Source organism: Ochotona princeps, chromosome 4 (assembly GCF_030435755.1).
Source record: "Ochotona princeps isolate mOchPri1 chromosome 4, mOchPri1.hap1, whole genome shotgun sequence".
Lineage (NCBI taxonomy): Eukaryota > Metazoa > Chordata > Mammalia > Lagomorpha > Ochotonidae > Ochotona > Ochotona princeps.
The window spans coordinates 89,902,711-89,928,945 of record NC_080835.1 but is presented as its reverse complement, the minus strand read 5'-3'; the positions used below and the strand labels follow the sequence as shown (position 1 = coordinate 89,928,945).

At 40.8% G+C, this 26,235-nt stretch overlaps 1 protein-coding gene across 1 annotated transcript in view; it reads right to left on the bottom strand.

Annotated features, from left to right (window-relative positions):
* The window catches only part of MAML2 (mastermind like transcriptional coactivator 2), a 349,689-nt gene that overhangs the window by 320,783 nt on the left and 2,671 nt on the right, over positions 1-26,235 (bottom strand). The window lies entirely within an intron of this gene.

Genomic DNA, 26,235 nt, shown 5'->3' with positions numbered 1-26,235 from the left:
CAGTGAGGAACCAAGTTCCTGTTTTTTAATTCAACAGATGATACCTCGTTCCTATTCCATCCAGCGCAGTGCCAATTCCAGAGGATCTAAGGAGGTGCAGCAGACACTTGAAAGCTTCAGAGACACAATCTAGTCTGAGGTCCCTAACCTGATTTCAACAACCTGCACTGTCTGCCTCAACTCTTGAGAGTAAACAAATATTGAAAGGTATGACACGAAAGTTAATCTGGGTTGTTCGTAGGAAGACAAAATTGTGCTCCCTGTCGGTAGCCTCCAAGATGGTAAACAAAACTTCAAACATCCTAATTAACCCATTATGTTCAGTCCCTTAGCTTCCGTATGTTTAAAATGGTATTTACTGTACAAAATACAAGAATCTTTTAATGATTTAATGTTCTTTCTTTCAAACTGTAAAAGTTAACGTAGTCCTGGCACCCTAGGATCTTGAATGGCTTCCAAATTCCATCTTCTTTCTTCTGTCATTTTAAGTTTTTATCTCTTTGGCCTGAAGAGTTCCAATGCTCTTGGTTTGTCTTCATATTGCATGTACTCCCCTACTCTGATAGGTCATCAGTCTGACTCAGTTTCTTCTTCTGTGTATCCAGAAGGCATAAAGAGAACATCCTGTGGACATCCGGCTCAAAGCCTCTCTATTACTGAGCTGGGTTGTACATTCAATCTCAAGTGTCAGCTTGTACACAGGGACTGGAAATAAGAGATCTAGGGAGACTCCTGTCTCTGTAAGCTCTTGCTCTATATAACCCAAGTTCTTCTCAGTGGTCAGATCAAACTGGCCATCAAGGCAGCCCAGAGCACCAGTAAGCTGCAAGTTATAGATTTCCTATCTAATAAACACGGGCTTGCTGTAATTTGGGTACAATGGAGTCCTATAAAGACAAAACAACAACAACAACAAAATGTAGGCATTTGGTACAGCTGCTAAGATGGTTAAGATGCTGCTGGATGGGGCTCGGCGGCGTGGCCTGGTGGCTAGGGTCCTCGCCTTGATCCCATGTGGCCGCTGGTTCTAATCCCGGCAGCTCCACTTCCTCTCTGTCTCTCCTCCTCTCAGTATATCTGACTTTGTAATGAAAATAAAATAAATCTTTAAAAAAAAAAAAAGATGCTGCTGGACATATCTTGTACCTTGTTCCATATGGCAGTGGTTCTGTTCCATTTTGGGCTCTACCCTGATTCCAGCTTGCTGGTAATGTAAACCCTGAAAGGTACCAGGTAATGACCTGGCTCAAGTACTTGGGTGCTGGTTACCCATGTGGCTGACTTGAACTGGTCTTACAACTTTGTTCTGTGGACATTTGGGTAATCAGGTATGTCTCTGTCTCTCTAAATTGGACCCTCAATAGAAATAAATAAATCAGAAAAAATATATAGAAGGTCTGTTTGGCTGCTGCTTTCAGTAGGCACTAGAAAGAAGACAGGTTAGCTGGTTACTGTAGCAGATGTGGGGAGAGGATATGCTGGCAGGCCAAGATGTGGGTATTTAGGGATTCCTGCTGCATCTTGGAGATGGAGCTGAGAAAGAGGTTCCAGAAGGTCAGACAGTTAGGTTGCTGGCCTGCTGTTGGGGCACCAAGGCCCCTCCATACCTGGTGAACAGTTGCATGTTCATTCATTATCTTCCTAAGCCCTCTACTTTAACTTGTCCTTCAGCATCACATCTGCATCTGTGGATTTTCCTGGGCATTCTGTTCCTAGTTGCATTCTGAAATGATATCTGTGAACACATTCAGGTCACAGAAGAAACCTACAGGGTTTCCATAGTGTGGAAGATGGACTATTGCAGATCCTAAGTGCCCAGAAACAATTTAGAACCATCCACAGCTCTAAAACATCTGCTAAACAGTTTCTTCAAAGCTATGGGCAAATGTTTCATATCTGACCACCAAATAATGCCTAAAATATTTAAGCCAAAATGCTTTCACGAAGTTTCAAGACTTTGAATTACCTTAAGGCGTATGTCTCCAAATGTGGTCTGGCAAATTCCTATAGAGATCCCACTTGACCTCCTGAGCCAACATTTCTGCAGGTAGAGCCCAGCAATTTAGCACATTTCCCATACATGAGATTAATGCTTGAGAACCAAAACCTGGGAAGTGGCAGATATTTTTTCCGAACTAAAAAATGTGATTTTCTAATGTTCAAACATATACAGTAGCACATGCTTCCATACTCAACCCCCCCCCCCCCCCCGTGGGTATTATTTACATTATTTACATGGACAGGCTGTGGAATACTAACCCTTGCAGTCAGAGTCAAGCCCTGTCATGGTCAGCACTCAGACTCCAACCCCAAAGCACTCCTTCCTTTTTCTCCAGCCTTTTCCTTCCTCTTTATCATTACAGTGTCTTTCCTCTTAAAGTAATCCAGAGCCTACGGCTACCTGAAACTTGGTTGCATTTTTTATGTCTTTTGACAATTGGAAGGATTATCCATTACTCATGCATACAGTTCCTGTTCTTTGTAGTATATAAGGTACACACACAGTTTCTAACTACGACAGATCTTCAAAAGTTTTAGGGCACTCCATGTAATGATAAAACAAATGAACTAACCAAATGCTTAGATTCTTTCAGAAGATGGCATGTTAGGATCCCTTCCCTCTCACCACCTGTATCTCTTATGGCATCACTCCAAGAAAGAGACAGAGCAAATGAAAATGGGGCTACAATCATCCCAGTGCAGGGAAGATGGGTACCTCTGCAGCAGGAATTGGCAGCTTTGGTAGTTGTGGGGATAAGGAGAATCAGGGGCTTCCAGCACAGCTGTCCAAGACCAATAGAATGAGACCAAACCCTTGAGACTGTGTGCCCTGCTTATCCAGCTTCCTTTCCTCAACATGACTTAATAGCAGAGTATACTCAATACAAACGACCTCAGTAGAAATCCATCAGGTGGATATTGAAGACACTTTTACTAAGGGGTAAACTCCTGAGCCTAAATCAAAAGACTTTAACACAGGCTGTGACCGTCCCAAGTTGAGTCAGCTTCCCACTTACTACAGACCTGAGTGGCAGTCAGCTCTGGCAAGGGAGGAGGAGGGTAGTTGCTGTAGAAGTAGAATTACTGTACCTCTTACTGTCTTGGACACAGCAGGTCCAAGTAAGAGGTATTTCTGATTACCACTTTAGTAATGAGTCTTTGATAATGAGTCAGAATAAGATGCCATCAGTGTGAAGAAAAGGCTGATTTTAAAAGTGACACCTAAGCCCCAGATCCTATAATAAGTACTTTAGGTCATACGTAGCTTAGAACTTCAAGAAAGGTGCTACCACGATCACCATTTTGGAGCTGAAGAAACTAAACTCAGATGAGTCAATCAACTTGCCTAAAGACATATAGGATACAAGTCAGCAGGAGCATTACCAATCTAATCCAGGTTTGTCTGACTCCCAAATTTTAACTCTGAAGTAACACAGCAGTAATTTACTTTCTCACTTTAGTTATCAAAGACAGAGAATTGATCATTTATGAGAATAGAAGAATGCCATCATTGGGAAAATTGTGTTGTTGCTACTTTCTAAAAAGCCTTCCCATTCTAACAGTCATATAAAATAGCTACTCTTGTTTCCTGCTGAGGCTGGTCCAGGGCAAGTCAATCTGAAAAGAGTTTGAAGCCCATGGATTCACCGTAACTACCATAATTACATGGCTCCAATGACCAGTGAACTTTGCTATTCAAAGAGAAGGATATGAAACAGCATAGGATCCATGAGAGCCAGGGTATTTGTTTCGTTTCTGATACATCATAAATGCTTGGAAGGGTGTTCATCATATAGCTGACACTCAACAGGTGTTCATGAAATGAATGAATGATTAAATTTCAGAATTTCACTGGCACAAACCACTAATATCACAATAGAGGGCATAGTAACCTGGGCTATCAGCCAATGTTTATCCATCAATGTGGCCCCTATGGATCTTTGCCTCTAGCATTCACATCCTTGTATAGTCCCATGATGAGAAGGTATGTTGCTTCTTAGATTAGGTTGTGAGGACCATGCCATGGACTTTCTCTTGAATCATCATCTCTGGGAAAAGCCAAATGCTATGACTTGTGGACACTTGGGCAGCTTTCAGAGAGGCCAACACAGCAACAGTATGAGACCTTGGGCCAACAACTAGTATGGAATTGAGATATTCTACCAACAATCATTTGGGTGAGTTTGGAAACAGATCCTCTATCTTCAATAGAATTTTGAGGTGACTGAAGACTCAGCCAGTAGCTGGACTGCAACATCACAGGAAATCATGAGCTAACATCACCCAACTAAGTAGTTTCCAAATCCCTGATCCTTAGATAATGTATGGAAAAAGAAACTGTCTTCAGCTGCTAAGTTCTGGAGCAATTTGTTATGCAGCAAAAGATAATTAATATACTTGACTAATTTTGCTATTTTGTAACATGGAAACTGGAATCTAACATTTGAACAAAAAAGTATACCATTGGAAAATTTTTAAGAGCTCATTCTAAAACATTTTAAAAACATAAACTGTATTCTTATGATCTATGGGCTCTCTTAGTTTTACCACTTATTGGAGAGTTATGTACATAACTCAGCTACAGTGGAGCACAGGTATGACATTATGTCTACATAGATTAGTACCTACCTCCCCCAAGCAGAGAAAAAAATACCCTTGCAAATTTTTAAAAAAATCTTTCAGGTATTAAATTCATTTCTATTTAATATAATTTTTTAAAGATTTGTATTTATTTATTCTAAAGTAAGAGTTATAGACAAAGAGGGAGAAACAGAAATCCTCCAACTGCTGGTTCACTCCTGCAATGACTCTATGAGCTAGGAGCTTCACTCAGGACTTCTGTTTGGACGTTTGGACCCAAACACTTGAGCCATCATGCAATGCTTTCACCAGGTCAATATCAGGAAGCTGGATCAGAATTGGTGCAGCCACGACCACCAGTGCCCATATGGGATACTGACATCATAGACCACAACATCATCTCTGATTCTACTTATATTTTCCAGAAATTTTAATCCTATAATAAAGGAAATACAACACATGATTAGGTAATATTTGATTTGCAATTAGTGCTAAAAAGACAGATGAGCATAGCACATATCATACTCTAAAGGCTAGCCCTCAGAAGGACCTAGTTGAGATTTTTCATTTTGGCAAATTACCAGAGTATTACCTCATTCAAAATTGTCACGCAAGCAACATTCATCAGTGAGAATTGCTAGTTCATCCTGCAGAAGTGACATGAAAGTTTCCATGATGGCGAGATAAGAGAATTGCAAACTAGATAAGAATGCAATGCTACTTTTTCCACCCATGGGGATTTTTGAGTTAGGATATATCTACAAAATACTTATAATTCAACAAGGGGAGGGGGCCTGATTTCTTAGTATGTTTTTTAGCTTATATCACCAGTAAATTAGTAATTAATGCCCCACAGGAAATAGAACAAGGAAGTGCAGTCACTTGTCTGCTGACACACTGCGGGCTGTGAAACTGTAGTTGTTGGGGTAAGTGCTTACAGGTGTGACTATGTCCCAAAGCGTATCTGTTCAGTAACTGAGTAGTGTGGTTTTTTGATCTGTCACTAACCCTTTCGTGTATCCAAGTTCATTGCAATGCAAGGAGAAGGTACATTCTGTTAACTCTGGAGAGGACGCTGGCAAATCCTCCATGAGTAGATTTATCTGCCAGGAGTGGTGGGAACAATTGTAATTTGAGGGTTGTTCATTTTGTTCCCTTTTCCTTACTGAACTTCTATCAACATACAGATATTATTGTGCCAATTTCCTGATTTATATATAGTGATACTTTCCAATTCATTGTTACTGTAAGAAAATGGGAACTGGGGGGAGTTTGGGGAGTAAACAGAGTGTGTGAATGTTTGGATTTCTTATGACCGAAAGATAAACTAACTACTCTGCAGCAAAAAAAAAATGTCCACTAAAGCAAGAGTGTCCTTAGCCTTTCAAACAAAGCAGGGAGTCATTTAAAAGGTAGAGTAGGAAACATGGCAATAAGACAGCACATTACATGACAGCAACCAAGAAAGTGGCTTCCTTTGGAGTACAGCCATTTGGAAAGCTGGAGAAAACACATGAGAACCAGGTGTGTGTGAGTGTTGGTGCTTACCCTCCTTTGGTGTGGGGAGAAAAATATTTTACCTGAGGAGTTAAGGCAACACAGAGGCAAGGTGCCTTCAAATGGGGTCTGTGTGGTAACATCATCATTTAGCAAGGGAGTTTCCAGGACAAGGTACTCCCCAGCATATGGTTTCCCACAGGGTTCAGGACTTCTAAAAACACACTCTTAGACCATTCTATTCTACCCTCCTCATCAGTCCAAGTGCAATTTCACTCTGTAGCACTGAATGTTTTAAGAAATATTAAGGACTCACGGAATGCTGGTGTTTCCCTTATGTAGAGTACAACAGATTGATTGACATTATTGTAGAATCTTAAATCCAAGGGGAAAGTGGCAAAATCCATTTTAATTTCTCTTTTTTAACATTTAAATACCTGCTTTAAGGCCATAAGTCACAATCTCTTCAAAAGATTAATATGTGTTTTGTTATACTTACCTAAGCTCCTTCAAGCGATATAAGGCATAAATAAAAGCTAGAAATTTTTTCTCTTCACTGATTTTTTTTGTGTATTAGTATTTAAGCTCTTCAGATATGAATAATGCACTGATACATATATAAGCTCATGTTGAGTATATGAGATATTATTTGTGTTCTTCAAGTGGGACTGGTGAAGTCCCCTGATTTTCAAGTGTGTGGAAAATAAGTCTATCAAATGCTTTTGTTCTAAATGCAGACAATTTTCAGAGCATAAACAATTTACTCAGCATACCGGACTGCTTTCTTTGAATGGCTCTAGCCAATCACACAGATATGTGCAGCAAACATTATTTATGCTACAAACTTTTAGTAGGCATTTGTCACAGTAAAATGACCTGGCAGTTCCATTTCTTCCTCCCCTCAAATTAGCAATATGACTGGACCATCAAATTAAGCAACTAAGCAACTGAAGATCAAATTTTCTTCTTCCTTTTTAAAGATTGTACAGTTTTTAGTTAGATGAATGGAAAAATAACCTTGAAAGCTGAACTCTTTCCTTTTTTTTTTTTTAAAGTACAACTTTTCAACAGCTAAACCACTTTGGGTAAATACGAGTAAAGAAAGTGAGCTCCGAGTCAGAGCACATGTTTACAACTAAGTTAAAGACTCTTAAAAATAGGGTGTTTGATGGTCCACTGCCAAAATATGAACTCGAGCAGCCTGGTGTGCTCAGCTAATAATAAAGAGCCAGGGTTACCATGAAAATCACTATGACACAGCTCCAAGGCAGCTTAGTTTTTTTCGCCGTCAAGGCCCTCACAACCACACGGAGATATAAATTTGAAGTTTTAGTTCAAGGTAGGAGGAAAGGACACCTGAAACAGTGAGAAATCACTTAATGTCAAAGCAAAAGGAAATATGATTAGATGAAACTTCAAATTAATCTACAGAAGAGAAGGAAGAGCTCATCTACTTGCTGAGCACTAACTGGTGTGCAGAAATGGAAGAAAATGCCCAGAGAGATAGGCAACAAAAGTCCAAAGAAAAGGAAATATGTTAGGCATGAAGAAAGCTACATTGCTTTCTCTTCAGATTCCTGAAACTAGGAACACACAGAGAAGCATTCGTTGTCATAGAGGTGACTGTTTCAAGTCAGGTGAAAAACCACAACAACCCTAACTTCGGGAGAGTCCTCCTGTAACCCTAAGTCTTGGCTTCAGGGCTGTAGCCTCTGTGAATCCAGGAGCATCTGACACAACTATGGAATGTATCTTCATTGAGAATGCATAAATGCTATACAAAACTGCACTTCAATGCAGAGATGCACAGACTCAAGAACCTAAATAGATCAATCATCTTTCAGCATAAAAATCAGCTGATTACATAGAAAGCACTCTCCAAGAGTTCATAGCATTGTCTCATTCACCACTCCATGTCTAACGCCTAAGGTTGAGCTTAGATACACCATTTCAGTACGTATTTGCTAAATTCATTTTAAGCTAGCATATAGCAAGGTTTGATTTCCGAACCAAGGGTTCAGTGATCACATTCAAGTTTACTCATTTTCTTCATTTCTACATTGCTTTGGTGGATGCTTCTATACAGAGAATTTCATTCAGAATACTCTTTAAAAGTAATACTGCCTGCAGAATTTCCATGTAACAGGAGCTTGAGGAGACCAGTCTGGTTGTGAGATGAACTTTGTACACTTCACAAAATAACCTGAAAAACATCTCATCTATGCTATCAGAGAGAAAAAAAAGTAGTGGGGTTCTCAAAAACAACTTGCTTGTCTTCAAAGGCATTTGTAATCAAAATAACTCATTTCAATCTAAGCTTATTCTCTCCATGAATTTGAAGCCTATTTACAGTATTATCAGGTCCTGACACATTGCTCCATGGAAACTAACATTTCATGAGAAATCCAGACTGAAAATGACCCAGTTTTTGGCTTTCTGAACCATGAAGAGTCCCTGCCTGCCAAATGCCTGCAAGGAGGGTGCTGATGAGCCACCTAGACTTCTTTCCCACTGCACTTTAGTATCACTTTCTAATCCACCACCTAGACCTCCAGGTGGCTACTAAAACCTGTGTTGGAATGCAAGCTGAAACAGATTTGTCACTCCTGGACTGTACATGTTCAAGCATCGTATACCTCCAAGAAATAGAAGACTGGCAATTGTCTGTAAGAGTAATATGTGACCCCCAGGCATTCATTCTGAATTTCATACTCAGTTTAGATGACGAGTTAGTTCCAGTTGCACATGGCTTCCAAGCACGGGTCTTGCTGACGTGGGAGCTGTAGACTGATCATACCTGTGTAATTTATCTTCTCTATGTGATATGGAACAGCAAGTAGCGCCTTCCTGCTGTGTTCAAACTTGTGCTGTATAACCTGAGCATGTTCATTCACCTCATGCCTCAATTCCATCTGTCAAATGGGAATAACACAGCACCCATTTCACCGTGTGATTGTAGAAAAATCAGTTAATATTTAAGAAGAGAAAACTTGTAAGAGTCCCTGACATACTAAAAAAAATTTAATTGAAGGTGATTTTTCACCAAACCGATATACTTTACTTATCTGGAAGAAAGAGTGACATACAGAGAGGGAGAGAGAGGGAAAGAAAGATTTTGCATCTGTTGGCTCACTTGCCAAATGGCTGGAATGTCCAGGTCAAACAGAAGTAAGAGGCACCAACCAGGTTTCTCCCATGGGTGGCAAGGGCCAAAGTTCTTAAACTATCTTCTACTGCTTTCCCATGTGAATGACCAGAGAGCTGATCAGAAGCAGAGCACCCAGAACTCAAAGTGGTACTCATTAGGGATGCCAGTATTGTTCAGTAGTTTAGCCTGCTTATGTGACAACACCAGACACTACAAGTTTGATTTTTAAAAGTAGGTGTTGATAAGCAGGCATTGTGCACAGAATGTTAGCCACAGCTGGGAAGGCATTGGCATCCTGTGTTCTGTTGTGGGTTCAAATTGTGACTGCTTTATTTCAGAATCTAGTTCCCTACTAATGTATACTAGGAAATAACAGATGATGTCTCAAGTGCTTGATCTCTTTCACCAAAGTTTAGAGCCAGATGGAGTTCCTGGCTCCTGGTTTTGGACTGGCCCAGCCCTGGCTGTTGCAAACCATCATACAAATCTTTCTCTCTTTTACTATCTGTCTGACTGTCTCATTCAGTCTTTTTCACTTGCTTTTCTCAATTCACTTTTCCTTTCAAGTAGAAAAAAAACTCAGGTATTTAGGAAAATATCTGCCTGTTGAACTAAAAGGATATCTTTGAGATCACAGCTTCACATTTGGTGCATAGTACATTTAGTCACAGAAATGAAACACAGAAGGTGTGGTCCTTTAAAAATTAATGCTCACCACAGTTTAGCTCAACAAATATTTTCAGGGCTTGCTTACTAGATGTTTGTCACTATTTTAGGCTCTGGAAATACAGAAAGAAATAAGGCACATCTTCATGTTGGAGTAAAATCCCATCAATTATGAGCCCCTGCATTTTCTCCATGTAATGAGAAAACAGCTTAAAAAAACCTATTTCTCACTTGGACCTAAATGGATTCAAAATGGCTTGACAGCCAAGAGCTGCCAGTCTCTCCAGCTCCATCTAAGACGTTCATTCCAAAATAAGCAGCAGCAGGGAGGGAAACTTAGAGACACTTCTCAGCTGCACAGAAGCATCTGCTTCTCTGATTGGAGACCCAGTTTCCCTTCCAAATGACCTTGCAGTCCTTTCTTCCCAGACCAGCCAGGTGGCTTATTAGACTCGTAACTCACGCAGGCAACAAAGCATGGACTTTCACATATAACACAGTTCTCATACCTTGTCCTTAGAAAGTACTGATTTTAAAAAAGAAAAAAAAAAGACTTTTCTCCAGCCCCTCTTGTGGATTTGGTGAGCTGGGGTGTCTGACATCCTCATTCCATTCATGACTGCCATTCTTTCTAGCAGAGTCACAGAGGCAACTTATGTGTGCGGGGGTGTGCTACTGGGAGCTGCAGACATTCAATGTCCCCATCTCCTTGCACAGTCAGTTTTGCGTTTGGGGCTCTGATCTTTAGCCTCACTGGCTGTGTACCCTGCAGAGGACCCACAGTCCTTAGAATGGATGAATGTTCAGTAGAGCAGCCAGCATAACAAGGTAGAGTATCTCCTGTAGGTCTTTAAAATGGGCATCCTAATGCTTCAGAAAACAGAGTATGTGCTCATGTACCATTTGCTGAAAATTTTCTCTGTAAAGATAAAATATTATTTCTCAACTCCTGCAAGTCTTTTTTTTCCCATTTGCTGGCTCCAAATAGCTATACCTGTTTTATTTGTGCATTAGGCTTTCAGGCAGGCTATCTACCATGGATCAGAGTCATTGTGACTGTCATTATCTACTGCAGCATGCTTCCACGAGCCTGCTCTGCCTCCACTCCTTCAAGACCTTGGTACTACTGTTCTGACCAGTTCTTTTATATCTATTCTTAAATTTTCCTCTCCGCCGATAGTACCTTTTTGCCTCTCCGCCTACAGAACCTTTCAACGGTTTCTCTTTCGTTCTGGAACCTCAGTGACTTCTTACAAAATGGCAGCAGTTCCAAGACACAGAAGATGCTGACGCCACTAGCTTCTCTAGAAGTATCAGAATCAGCATTTTGAAAAGACTGAATAAAGCAGCCTAGAGCTGGGCCGGGAAGACCACTGTGCATGCACATGTCCATGTTTCTGGCAGCTACAGGAAGAGGACTGCCTCTCCTAACCCTGCAGGTACAAAATTTGATTTACCCATTGTTTCCCAGCTTTGATTTCTTTTAATTAACCAAAATAAATATCCAATCAGCTATATTAAGTGAGGAACAAAGAGCTGTTCATTGTATTGCTGATTAAATTATTCTGTTCCTGTATTTGTTAGCAGCTTACTCCCTGTCCCTCCACTACATTAAATTGTTAAAACCTGGGCCTGGCGCAGTAGCCTAGTGGCTAATGTCCTCGCCTTGCTTCTGCCAGGATGCCTTATGTGCACTGGTTCATGTCCTGACTGCTCCACTTCCGTTCCCTCTCCCTGTTTGGGCCTGGAATAACAGCAGAGAAGGGCCCAAAGCCTTGGGAACCTACGCTTGCATGGGAGACCCGGAGGAGTCTCCTGGCTCCTGGTTTCGGATCAGCTCAGCTCCAGTCATTGTGGCCACTTGCAGAGTGAATCAGCAGATGGAAGATCTTTCATCCTGTCTCTCCTCTCTGTGAATCTGACTTTCCAATAAAAATAAAATTAAAAAAAAAATTACTAAAACCTACCAAATAAGAACTTGGTTGTTCCTTCATGGCCCAGGGGCCTAACATGAAGTAAATATCCATACCTTCTTTTTTTTTTTTAAAGATTTATTCATTTTATGACAGCCAGATATACACAGAGGAGGAGAGACAGAGAGGAAGATCTTCCGTCCGATGATTCACTCCCCAAGTGAGCCGCTACGGCCGGTGCACGCCGATCCGAAGCCGGGAACCTGGAACTTCCTCCAGGTCTCCCGTGCGGGTGCAGGGTCCCAAAGCATTGGGCCGTCCTCGACTGCTTTCCCAGGCCACAAGCAGGGAGCTGGATGGGAAGTGGAGCTGCCGGGATTAGAACTGGCGCCCATATGGGATCCCAGGGCATTCAAGGCGAGGACTTTAGCCGCTAGGCCACGCCGCCGGGCCCAATATCCATACCTTCTATTGCATCGTTTCTTGAACTAATATTTGTCATTAAGGAGAAACAGGGCTTTAAAATAGGATCATGGGGAGAATTTTCCGAAATTGCCTAACTCACGTGTTTTTCACATGGTTGTAGCACTGGATCCCTGTTTTAAACCTCATTATGATAAATACATAATTGTATAAGAGATGGATACCTAGAATGCTGTCACACGCTCCTCTTTCCCACCCCTATCCCTGAAAGACTAATAAACAATCAGTAAGACCTGGTCACTGGCTCAACAAATATTATGGAACTACAACAGTACCAGCAACTGTGAAGGGCTTAGGGTAAGTGTGGTGGAAGAAGACTAATAAGGGTCTAGTCTCAGAGAGCTTATATTCCAGTGGGGAAAGATTGGAGATGACAAATAAATCAGGAAACATCAAACTTAGTGATAAAAGTGAAGAGCCGGACGAGAACTCTGCAGTAATAAGGGGAACTAGGCAGGGAGCTATAAAGGAAACAAATGAGTTGGAAAATTTTCCACAGTTTCTGTCCCTAGTATTGCATTCTGACTCCACCTCCTTGCATGCAAATCCAACACAGCCACTTACCCATGATGCTCCTGAGCCTCCTCTAGGACAAAGGAAAAGGCTCCATGATGAGCATGTGTTCACAGAATTCCACCTGGAAATGCCATGGAATTCTCCCAGAAAAACTCATGGGCACTAAAAGATGCCCACACTGTATTCTGTTGGTTTATTCAGTTGGTACCTGCAAATGGAACCTCCTCCACCACATAAAAGGGCTACATCTGGGAGTTCCTCTTTTGTGGCCTTCTCTTGCTTGCTGTCTCCTGGTGTTAAGCCCTCTTTCTTTGATTCTCTTAAGGGGTGTTTCTTTCCTTTTGGGATTGCCTGCTGTCATGCCTGGATATATTTCATTCTCTCATGTTAAATAAATCCTGCTCCCATTCTTGTAATTTATTTACGCCTTTGCTTTGAATTCGTATCTCACTGGGGGGAAAAAAAGCCTGGAATAAAAACTGGGGGAAAAAATTCCTTCAACGTAATGAGATAAAATGATAGAGGAACAGGGGAGAGAAAAACCACTCATGTGTATATGCTCTAGTTAGTGTAGCTGGGGTGGGGACAGGGGGGTGTCTCTCCTGGAGGTGATAATCTAAGATGAATCCTGCATGACAAGGATAATGCATCCAAACAAAATGCTAAGGAATCTAAACCTTTTGGGCTGTGGACACGAAAGCAGCCAAAGAGAACTAGATACCCCAGAGTCACCCTGTTGGGTAAAGCCTGGACTAGTCTGAGGGCCCCTGTCATTCCACACTGGTAATTAAGATGTAACATCCTTTTCCTTCATTTCTGTAAATTTGCATGCTAAGCAGTTGTCCTTAAAATTGATCCTCATTTCATATTCTTGAATACATTTATTTATTTCTTACATTCCCTGAAAAGTCAATCTTTTGATCAACTTGTGTTCATATTATTAAAAACAATCACAGCTAATAATGTGTGTGTGCATGCGTGTGTTAAAAGCTTGGAATAAATGTATCCAGTAGATTAGAAAAGAAGGCAACTTAACTTCCTTTATCTTAGTATTTTTAAGAAGAAGAGCCATAGCATATCACCAAGATATTTTCATTCTAAATATTAAGAAACTCTTAATAGAATTAATTATAAGATGCTTGGAAAGAATTGAGAAAAATTCATCATCCAACAGTTCCAACCTAAGCTGACTGTGACTACCCCTATATAATAAAATAAAATAACATGACAACCACAACCAAGTAAATCTTTTGATTTTGTGCTAGTTACAAATTGTTTTGTTAAGGAAATGCACCAGGCTGGCCTGGAGCCCAAGATGTGAGCCATGGATCCCCAAGATTCTGAATCAAGTCTCAAAGACAGTTTGAATTGCTGAGCTCTAAATGAATCCAGAGGCAGGAGGTATGTATCCAGTAAGTTCTCTAGAATTCATGTTTATTTGGAAAATTTTCCCTTTATTAGTTTCTTGGGAGCAGATCCCATGCATTTCTATTTCTTCATTCTATTAAATCCCCAAACAGAACTGAATTTAAAGGCTTAGGGCGGCCCTTGGGAAATAGGTGATTACACTCTCTGCTTAGTGGGTTAGTGATAAGGAGGAAAGAACAGTAGCTGAATGAATTCCCCTCCCCTAGGTCAATTTCTCAGTGACTCTCTTTTTACTTCCTCTTTAAAGTAGAAGCATATTTTAAAAATGAATCTGTAGTACATAAAAATATCATCCATCAATCTGTTCTGTTTAGTTGTCATGGGCATATTAAAGGAGGACAGAGAAACTGATGGATACAGCTGAGGCTCTGGGCCACTCCTGAGCAAGGTTCTACAGGAATAATTTGTTTTCCATTTTCTGTTTTTTGTTTCAGGTGATTATTTCACAAGGGTGGTTCATCTGCCATGGCTGGACATGGGTTCAAGATTGCATTAAGCCCTCCTCACTAGCACAGTATCTCCTCTCTTTTGCTTGATTCATCCTCATCAGAGAACTTTAGAAGATGGTAAAATCTGAGAAGGGTAAAATACCAGGGGACTCTTCAAAATACATCATAGCAAAGAAAACCTTACTCATCCAAAGCCCTTAAAGGTTTTCCTAGAAAGAAAGTAAACAGAAGGGAAGTAGAAAGGCTGAAATTGCTGAAGTAGTAATTAAACAGAAGCAACAATGGGGTTCCCACACCCTATTGTGAGGGCAGTCCTTCCATCTCATAGCACAGATATAGCACTTACGTAGAGTATCGTAACACTGGGTCACTTCCTCTTTATTCACTTATTGTGAAGGGTAAAATGGAAAGTAAGATACTGAGAGCAATTTACAAAAAAGATTCCATTTCTTAAAGACGGAATATGCTGACTTTCCTCTGCATGCCACACTATAACTAACAGAATCTTTGTGACCCAGAAGGTCGAATGTGATTACACTGCCCGTATACATTTACTATGCTGTTTCACTCTCCCAAGGGCAGCATAACGGTTCAGGGAAGTGACATCTTTATGACATTAACCCTTTTCTATTTTAAGAGTAGATCACCAAAGGCAGATGTGTTCCCAGGAGCATAACAAGAAATGCTGGAAATTTTGTAGTTAGAAGAAAAGACAGGAGAAATGGCCATCATCCAGGAGAGAAAAAAATAAATCATTGTTCATAGGAACTGTGGTCTGGGAGAACCTTGCAGAATGACTCATATGACATGAAAGGGTTATGCCAAAGAAAGGAGAGAGCTTGAATTGTATTATGGTGAAAAGAAACAAAGGAGAAAGATTGAAAAGCAATGTTTATAAGCTCTGCCATGAGCCTTACAGCATGCTTATCTCATTTACTTTTCAAAATCTTTCGAGAAAGTTAATACTATCCTGAAAAGCAGAATAGGGTTCAAAGATGACAAGTAACCAGTCTGGGATAACTCAGCTAGACAGGTGGAGCTATCTTCTTTGCCAAGGTTTTCCAGCTTTGATTCTGTTCACTTTGGCTAAATTTTAAAATGAATCCTAATAATACTGGTTCTAAACAATGATGTGACATTTTGCATGATTCAGCAAATGATGCAGTGTCTCTACAGGTTTCTCCTGGACTTGCTTGTGTAGCTGCACAATGTCACAGGACTGTACCAGTTGCATCTAAGAGGCTTGTCATGCATGTGTGGGCAGTGGTACCAGCTGGAGGCAAGGCTTCTGTGGGTGCTCAGGCATAGGATGGATAAAATACTCCTCATATATGGCAGTCTCAGAAAGCAGCCCTGCTTCTTTTCTATGACATACTAGTGGTGAATGATGTCATGGGCCCACTCAGGATGTGTAGGAGAAAATATGTATTTTACTTCTTGTTCTGTTTTGTGGCTTTTCATTTAAGGGGATGTATAGTAACTCTGTAATGGAGACTAACATATCCAGATGTGAGGATACAATGCAGTATGCATCTCTACTTCCAGATCAAAGATGGACTCCCAATGAAACTGTTTACTATATCTCGACAATAGGATGCTGGACTCTGCCATTGTCCATGATGGACAATGTCCGCAATGATGGACATATGATTGTTTATGAAGAACTATAGTATTGCAATAACATAGGGAAAAATCAGTGGGAAAGGAGGAGGACATTTGGGAAGGGAATAAAGGAAATCCCAGGGCTTATGGAACTGTATCATAAAATAATAATAATAATAATAATAATAATAATAATAATAAATGAAGAAAAAAGAAAAAGCATGGAAAAAAAGAGAATGATGGGCACGTTATACTACAAAGGGACATGTGGGTTGGAAAGAATTGCTATGACCATTTAAACAATTACCATAATCTCCATACTTTAAACTCCTCCTACTATCTGGATTGTTCTAAAAATTCAAAACTTTCTGGCCTGGAGGAATGACTCAGTAGCTAAGTCCTTGCCCTGCAAATGCTGGGATCCCATATGGACACTGGTTCATGTCCCAGCTGCTTCACTTCCCATCCAGCTCCCTGCTTGTGGTCTGGGTAAGCAGTCGAGGATGGCCTAAAGCCTTGGGATTCTGCACCCATGTGGCAGACGCGGAAGAAGTTCCTGGCTTCTGGCTCCGGATTGGCTCAGTTCTGATCTTTATGGTCACTGGGGAGTGAACTAGGGGATGGAAGGTTGTTGTTTCTCCCTCTCTCCATAAATCTGAGTTTCCAATAAAAATAAATCTTTAAAAAAAAAACTCCAAAATTTACTCCCATGTTCTCTTTCCTACAGTTTTTTGCAAAAGGCCTCAGCAAAATGGTTATTTCTTATTTTCTAGAAAAGTTGTTAGAAAATTTGAAATTCTCATCCTAGCTCCACTTTTATGGGATTTCACAGGCTTATTTTTCAATGGGATTTAATTTCTTCTGCTGCAAAAAAAAAGTTTGGTGTGTGTACTCTCCAAGGAATCATGCAGTACTATAAATTGTAGAATAGTGCCCTATTTTTAGTGACTGACGAACTGGCGCTCTGGGGGATGGGCAGGATGGAGACTAGAGAAGGCTAGAAATGAGATGGTTTCTATTTTGCAACACTCTCTTTTTCCTAACTGTGGGGACAGGATTTGATAGCCAGTAAGGAAAGGAAAGTCCTTCCCATGTGTTTTCTGTAAACTCACAGAATCTGGGTGCTGCTCTGACCATTCTCATTGCCTCCAGCATGGTACCATGGATTTAACTGCAAAGACTTGCTCTGAGGGCTTCTACGCCTACTGAGCCAAAACAATTGCCATGCAACACACACACCAGCCAAGAAGGCAGCACAGAGGAAAGGACTCCTGAGCCAGTATCTTCCGGAGGGAAGCCTGAGCTGGAAGCGCTCTCTGAAAGATATTGTTGCTTAGTCTATGGAAGATCAGGTTCCCAAGGAGAAAACTAATGTTTAATTTAGCACAAAGACAGCTCAGAATCTCCCTCTGGGGGACTGAGCCTGTGAGCCGATCCACAGCAAAGAATCCTGGTGAGAAAAAGAAGCTCGCTTTGGTAGAGTAGCTGGAGGACTGCGACTCAAACTTTCCTGAACTCTTGCCTGTCACATTGTTTCTGTTAGGAGGACCGGAGAACTCTCTTCCCCTTTTATGTCTGCAATTTGCACTTCTTCAACACTGTTGTGAAACAACCAAAAGGGATAATGCTACTAGCATGGATTCTTTGCTGTCTGAAATCACATGGTATGGTGTGGCAATCAAATGTGCAAAACTTGGCTGATTTAGCAAGGGTCGGTCCACTTAGGTAAATGAGAGCAACAACAACAACAAACTGGATTTCTCAGTTGCCTAGCTAGAAAATCTATTTCTACATCATTTAGGCCACAGAGATGTTCATAAACGAACAGCATATATCTCTCAGTATGGCAATTGTCATTCCAAAGTCACAGTTGTGTATATGTTGTATTCAATTAAGTCACTTATTTGCGCCCTGGTTACCATAACTCTAAGAGATTTCACTGTGCATCCAACAGATTCCTGGTGAGGTTTTAGCAATTAGAACTGGTATTTGACCTTAAATAAATTTTCTTTTTTTAAAGAAAAAAATTACATGGAAATAACTTTCTGTCCAAATCTGTTAGGACTATCTCACCTTCAAGAAGGTGAGAAACGATCGGATAAGAGTTACAAACCCAAGGGGACTTCCAAAAGTTCATGGAAGGAGGAATTAAAAATAATTTTATTTTGATGCACAATTGTTTGAAATCAGTTTTGTTTTGTTTTTATAATTGCATTTCTCATAACTTTCTGAAGATCCTTCTTATAACTCAGCCACATTTCTTCCAACAAAATAAAATTTTGAAAGTGACACTGTTCATAAGTCCACATTAACATCTGAACTTGCCAGAACGGCTCAGGAAGCGAGTGCATCCTTAAAAAACACAGTAAATCAAGTCCAGTTACTTTTGACACTGCATTTCCTGAGCATTATTAGCCTTGAGAGAAGAGGAGGACAGCTAAATAATGGGGATAAACACAAACATAAATTAAACATGATCTTACTTGCTTTGAGTTAGAAACAACACTGGGTAGTGTAAGTGTCATCCAGCAAAGCTGAGTGATTGTTCTTATTCTAATTCTGACACTTCTTCACAGAAATATCAAGCTTCTCATGAACAACTCTCATCACCCATGCTTGCCTTGAGTCTTTGGCAATAACGTTGCCATGTTTCTTACCTGCTCTTGGTAAGAGGCTAAATTTGTGTTGCCCATTTATTCCAATTCCAGGAATCTGGTTTTCAAAAAGCATAAGCTGAAATCTCCAGGGCAAGGAGCTTCTAAACTGTTGTCATTTGTGTTCCTCTGGAGTATGGATATAGTCAGTACAGAATCATTAGAACACAATAGTCCAAATGTATCTGTTTAATGGATATGATTCAAATTAAAATGAAATAAATTCACTGAAGAAGTGTTCATTAAATTGGGGCAGGCTTTTAGCACAGAGGTGAGCTCCGTCTGAGTGACTGGTTCCATTCCTAGGTCCTACTCATGCCAGTCCGGCCCCAGGGAGGTAGCAGTGATAGCTGACGTAACTGGATTCCTGTTATTTCTGTGACTGAATTCCCTGGGCTTAACCTAGTCCAGGTAATTTGCAAGCATTTTGGGGAGTGAACCACAATGTGAACAGTTTCTCTTTCTTTCTCTCCATCTCAGATAATCAATTTTAGGAATTCAATAAATTTAGTTAATTTACTTAAATTGATACATATGGACTATTCATTCTATTAATTCAAAATTCCCAAACAGAAAGTACAAATTTCTCACTTATCTAATAAAAACACTTTCCAGAAATGGTAGGTAATTGAATGAAAGCCCTGACTACGTCCTCAAAGCGAGGAGTCAAGTCGGCTCTCATGCCAGTCAAGTCCTAGTTTGTGAGTCCTACTATCCTAGAAATAGAAAAGATACTAATTGCTTCTAGTCTCAAAAAAAGATACCATTTAACCCTCTGCAGGGAGATGTAAATTAATCCCAGATGACTTCTCCATATTTAAGTATTGATGCAAACTGAATAACACAGAACGTAACACTAACCATTTCATGAAAATCTTAGAGAAGTGATGCATTTTCATTGAATGTCTGATGTATTCTATTTTTTAAAAGATTATTATTTTTATTGGAAAGGCAGATTTACAGAGAGAGAAAAGAAGAGACAAAAAGATCTTTCGGGCTAGGCAGCGTGGCCTAGTGGCTAAGGTCCTCGCCTTGATCCCATATGGCCACTGGTTCTAATCCTGGCAGCTCCACTTCCTCTCTATCTCTCCTCCTCTCAGTATATCTGACTTTGTAATAAAAATAAAATAAATCTTAAAAAAAAAAAAAAGATCTTTCATCTACTGGTTCACTTCCCAAGTGTTGAAATGGCTGGAGCTGACCTGATCTGAAGCCAGGAGTTTCTTCCCAGTCTCCCACATGGAGGCAGGGTCCTAAGCCTTTGAACCATTTTTCTGCTGCTTTTCCAGGCCACTAGCAGAGAGCTGAATTGGAAGAGGAGCAGCTGGGACATGAACTGACGCCCCTATGGAATCCTGGCACTTGTAACGTAAAGACTGGCAGAACTGAGATTTGAAATGTTTAAACCGACATTCCAGGCTCTTAACTTCTATGCTCACTTGTCTCTCAGAACAAGCCAACTTTAACACTTTTGTTTCCAATACCACCCACATAGTTTTAGCAGTAAATTTTAGGAAGCACAGGTTCTAGAAAATTGCATATTAGTGTTAATTCTGAAAGAGGACATGGCATGGAATAGCTCCAAAATGATTAGTCATTGTATTAATAAATAATTTCCCCAAATTCTAAGATGACTTGTATCCAAAATCTTGATGTGAGATTTCAAACCTTTTGCTAAAACCATTAAGATCCATGATCTGGAGTGGCATCAATATTGCTATTTGTCTTTTTCCCTAGCCAGTCCTTCAATAATTTGGATGTGGTGGAGGTTTCTAGTCGCAGGTTTATCAGAAAATACACAAGCTTGCATCTTTATATTCTCTACCAGGAACTGGAACAGCTTGTAATCTTTCACATCTGCCCCTGAGATTTGTTCAGGAAGAGGTCAAAACTAGCAAATCACCCACAGGCTATGAGCAGCACCCCACATCGTGCCATGACTCAGGAAGGAAAGGAGTGGTGGCTTCTCTCCTTTGCCATCCATTCCACAGGAACTCCTCCTGTGCCTTACAACCATGGACCAAGTGGGGCCTATAGGCAACTCACTAACTCCTAGAGCAAGTGAAAGCTACGTACCACATCAGCATAGTAAATACCAAAGTCCTGGCTTCTCCTCAATTTTTGGTCATGACTTGTTAAAGTTAAAAGTCATTTTTACATTGTACAAATGAATTCATATGTTGTGAAGATCAATTTTTACATAAAATGTATTTTTTTTTTTTTTTTACCAACAGGGCCACTCTTGTTAGCGCTAGAATGTCTAGAGCTTTCTAAGCCTAAGAAGAGACATGCAGTTGATTCATTTTTTTTTTTTTGTCTCTCTTCAGCATCTAGCCAGTGTGTTCTTAAAACCATCTCCTTCCAATGCCAAAGGCCATGTCATGCTGTATATAACTCACTGTGAACAGAAGTGTGTAAATAGCAAGGCATTAAGCAGCTCAAGGGACTTGAAGATAGGTAGTACAGAGCACTTAGGCAATGCGCTCAGAGAAGAGGCTGCTGCAGGGGAAATGGAATACTTGTCTGCAAGCATATGAAGGATTATCATGGCCGATTCCTTTGCACTCCCCTTGCTCTGCCATTTTCCAGAGCTTCTGACTAGCTCCCCTCCAGACATCCAGCCCCTCCCGGTTTTAGCCTGATCTCACCTGTCACCCAGCCATTCTGTTAGCCAGGTGCTGCTCCCTCTTCACTCAGTACCTGACTTTCACATCAGCTCACACGCTGGATATCAGCGACCCCATCTCACACCTCGGCATCCTTTTCTTCTCCCAGGCCCTTCCGGTAAGCCACATTTGCACAATACTACTCCAGGCTAAAACTGAATCTCTCTCCTACAAGCTACCAATAATACTTCTATTTTGAGTACCTACTATGTGTCACACACTAACATAAACTTGACAGATTATCTGCGTAAAAAAAAAAAATCCTGAAACTTACATAACAAATCTGTGCCAAGTGAAAATGTAACCATTGGTCTAACCATAAACATTATGTGTTAAGTTCTCCCATTTCCTCCATCCCAAACTCCAGCATCTTTCTTGGTAAGAGGTGGTGATGTTGGCTTCTTCAACTGGTACTTGCAGGTAATACATAAAACGTGTAGCAATGTGTTCTCTACATAAAGGGCTTATTAAGTATTTGTTTCTCTCTTTGATTATCTGTGTCAGTTGTGGTCTTTTCATCTCATGAGCACCTAGGTTGTTGTTGCTTTACTGACGTGGTGCTGATGCCTACAGCCAACTGCAAGTAAGCAGAGACTATACCTTACATTTCTCCTGCTTCTCTCATGGAGCTGGCTGTAGTGTGGGGGGGAAACTACCATGAAATGCAAAAGAAAGGGTACAGAATTGCTATTATTTAACATGACTCTGTCCAGAAACAGGAATGTACATAAGGTTTTAGTATGAAAAACAAGAAAATATCAGAATCCACCCAGAAATGTTAGCTTTCAACCGTGCCAGAATGGGATGACTTTTTTATTCTAACCCTCTTTGAGATTAAATACTATTGCAAAAAATACAAACATGAGATAATCATTAAAAATAATTGCTGTATATAAGAAAATTGAAAGTTCATGTTAAATACTAAGATTTTTATCTTAGTATTTAAAACCATTTACAGGTTTCTATAAAGTATTCAAATTTATGATTTAGAAAAAGTTGACAATCACCTCATAATGACATTATTTCAAAGAAGCAGATGTTTTCTATAACCAAACATTGACTCCCTGACAAGGCACCTTGGTTTATGTGATAACAGCACCTTGCTATCAAAGAAAGCTTTCTTTCATGTTGTTGCAAAGTATTGTACCAACTTGTGTTAGAACTGGAGCTCTTTTGCATTTGTGAGCTCCTTTACGTTTACTTGAAGCAGTAGGAAGGTCTTGGACAGATAAGAACTCTCCCTCCATCACTTTGTTCAGAAAAGTACAACAAAAATAGATCAGCTTTTTAAGAAAATCTTGGCTGAAAATATAAATAATGGATGTATTTCTAACACTGTTCCAGGGGGGTGGGGAGTGCTCATTACCCAGTCACTCAGACACCACATGTAGCTCCCCACTTAACAGCTCTCCATTTCCAAACTGTCAATTGGAAACTTGATTATTATTAGTTAAAAATAACCAGGGAACCCTGGAAATGATTTAACTTGTTTGACTTTCTTAAGCTAACAATTAACATTTTGGACTATTGTTGACAAAATATTTAACTTTCCCATGCCATTTATGTAAACAACCTTTCTAATGTGCCTGAGACACCCTGGGGACACACCTTTCCAGCGCTTCTCAGGTCTGTACAGGGATCTGTAAAGCACACATACGGAAACCTCCAAAGGCTTCCGCGGCATTGCGCATGTTAAACAACACTTCCTGGGACTTTGAGGAACGCTTACATACACCCATATCTCAGTCTTATCTTGACAGCACTAAATTTGAAACTTCAATCCCTCTGTTTACAATAAAAAGCTCTTTCACCATTCAAAACAGAGCACCGAAAGCTGAGTCTATTATTAATCCCCGGAAAAGTTAGTATTAGTATTTTTTGTTGCATAGTTTATTAGCAGTGATGTTAATAATCAGGCCGTGCAGTTCTACAGTCTATTCAGAAACACAATCACTTGTCTCAACCAGCTAGGGTAGCATTATGGCTTTCTCATTTATAGATGACTGCTTAACTGACTGGTCCTGGTTACCAAGTTGGCGCATGATTGAGCAAGCATGAAACCAAGGGATGCTGATCTTCTTTCCTTTATCATACTATAGACAAGACCATCTCTGAAGGCTTAGATCCACTTATCTACTCATCCTAGCATCTCAATCAACACAACAATAAAAGAGCTTGTCTGGCAAATGAGAAAGATATATAGCATACCAAGGAAGTGCTAAACCTTACTTTTTAATGGGCAACAATGAGTGCGTTTCAGAGTTCATGCAAAGATACTTCACCAGAAAACGGTATAGTGCCTAAAGCCTGTACCAACTACTTAACACTGCAGATCTGCTCAAAGCCATAAGAATTCAGATCCTCTGAAAGGCCATATTCCTGCAGTCGCTGAAGCAGTGGGGCTTCACCCGAACTTGCATCTGAGCTAAATGAAGAAACTAGCTGAGTAAGGCCTGCAGAATTAGGCTTTCAATGTGGACAGATTTAGAACCAGCTTGGAGGTTATTCTTGCATTGTTCTTGAAACTTAGGCTACTGAAAGGATTCTGACATTATATGTTCTTTGAAGTATAACATCACTCAAAGTCAACACAATCCCATCAAACAGAAGCTGTCCTTTCACCCTCATTCAGCAAATATTACCCACTCTGTACAAGCCACTGCATTAGAAGGAATGCAGGACAGGGTTTTTATCTGAGGACACAGCACATATTCAATTTCAGATGATCAATATTCTCTCCCTTTCTCCAAAGGACATTTATGGCCACTTATAGCATACGAATTAACTATTAGAGTGATACATCCAACATGCCCAGACCACATAAATCTGGTTATGGACAGGGTAGCAATAAAATTAAGGAAGAATTCTGACACTCATTCTGAGCCAAAGCCCTTTTAAATTAATAGCTTTTCTGAAAATAAGAGGAGCAGGAGTGAAGGGAGATCTGTGAGTGGAAAGGACTTGGTGAATCACTGGCTAATGCCCAGGCCTCCTTTGCACACAGTGTTATCAGGTTAATTCAGCTCTTGCAGCAGCATCGCTGAGTATCACGCTGAGTAACAAAGCTCCGAAATTAGAAGCTAAACCAGAGAGGGAATTTCCATTAGCCCAAAGTGGGGTAGTGGATCAACCCTTGCAAACACCACACATTTTCAACAAAAAGCAACAATCAAGCATAACTTGTCCTTCTCCCTCCTCCTCGCATCATCACTCTACTCAGAGAGGCAATGCCTCCACGGGAATATTACAGGCATTGGCTGGCTAGGAGCTAAAAAGAGAGAAAACAGATTCCCTCCGAGAACAGGGGTGGCAAAACAGCCAGCTCAGTTTTTTCAGCAGGGAAAAGCCAGACACTGTTTTCTCACTTCCCTCCTGGTATGTATATTGCTACCACAGAATCACAATAACCACTGAGGTTTGTTTCATTTTGCATCCCAAGATGTCCAAGAAAAAGACACAGCCTCATCTTCTGTATTGTAAAACAACAAAAACTGTAGGCAAAACTGCCGCCTTTCCTGCAGAGGCTTGGATGTAATGGCAATAGGAAAAACTCATGCTGAGGTGCTTTCGTGGGCCTTCCAGTTCTGGCACCCAGAGCCCAGATCAGCGCTCTCACTCGGGGTTGGGCTGGGTGTCTCGCTCTCAGTATCATCCCCAGAAGCACTCACCAGGAGACTAGAAAGTACACAAAGCCTTATTATAGGGAGACTTGCAGACAGATTATAAATCTACTGGGGACAATCAAGGCATTTAGACGCTTTTGGCTGCAGATGCCAGTGACACACACATCCATACAAACCTCATTCTTCTCTCCATTTGAACAATTCTTAACTCTCCTCTGTCGCCCCAGTATTTCTTTTTTCCCAGAATTAATTCCCACTGCTGTGCTGGGGAATTCCTGGGAGAGGTACAGATGAAGCAGGTAGCAGAGAATGGAAATTAGACCTCGAAGCTCTAATATAACCCCACAGGCTAATTGTATCCAAGGCCAAACTTGTGCACACTGGGCAGTTTAACTGTTAGTTATTTTTCAGCTGAAGTTGATAGTGTCAGGGAGCTACAGTTGTAGACATCCTGAGCAAAATGTACGTATTGGGAGAAAGTGGGGAAAGGGAGAGAAGAGTACCTTCTTAGCCCCCAGAGCTTCCCAGAAAATGTATCACCAGGCACCCAGGCCAGAGATACAGGGGAACCAGGAAGGAGCTTCCCAGGGGCCTGGCTGGAGGATACTCTCTCCCCAGAGCTCTTGGTCAAGCTCACCTGGAGGCATTTCACATGGCACCAATCCTCTCCTTAGGACTTTGAGTACTTTTGAGCTGGCATAGCCTGTTCCTGGTGCCAACTTTCAGAGGGCTGGCTTGGATGGGCAAGAGCTGTGTTAGGAACAGGCACAACTTTAGCAGCCTAAGCGAACTCAGAAAGGGAGAAAGCCTACAAGGCTTTCACCTTTTCCCAAACACTTCTGAACCAGCAGGTTTTGGGGGGAAAATCATCCCATAGTAGGTGGACTCCTGCCCAGTATTGGCACCAAGAATCAGTGGTGCTAGGCACAGTCTCTCTGGGAGGAATTATGGTCTCCAATGAGAACTCCAATGAGAAACCATATCAGAACTTCCACCAGGAGTGGCAAAA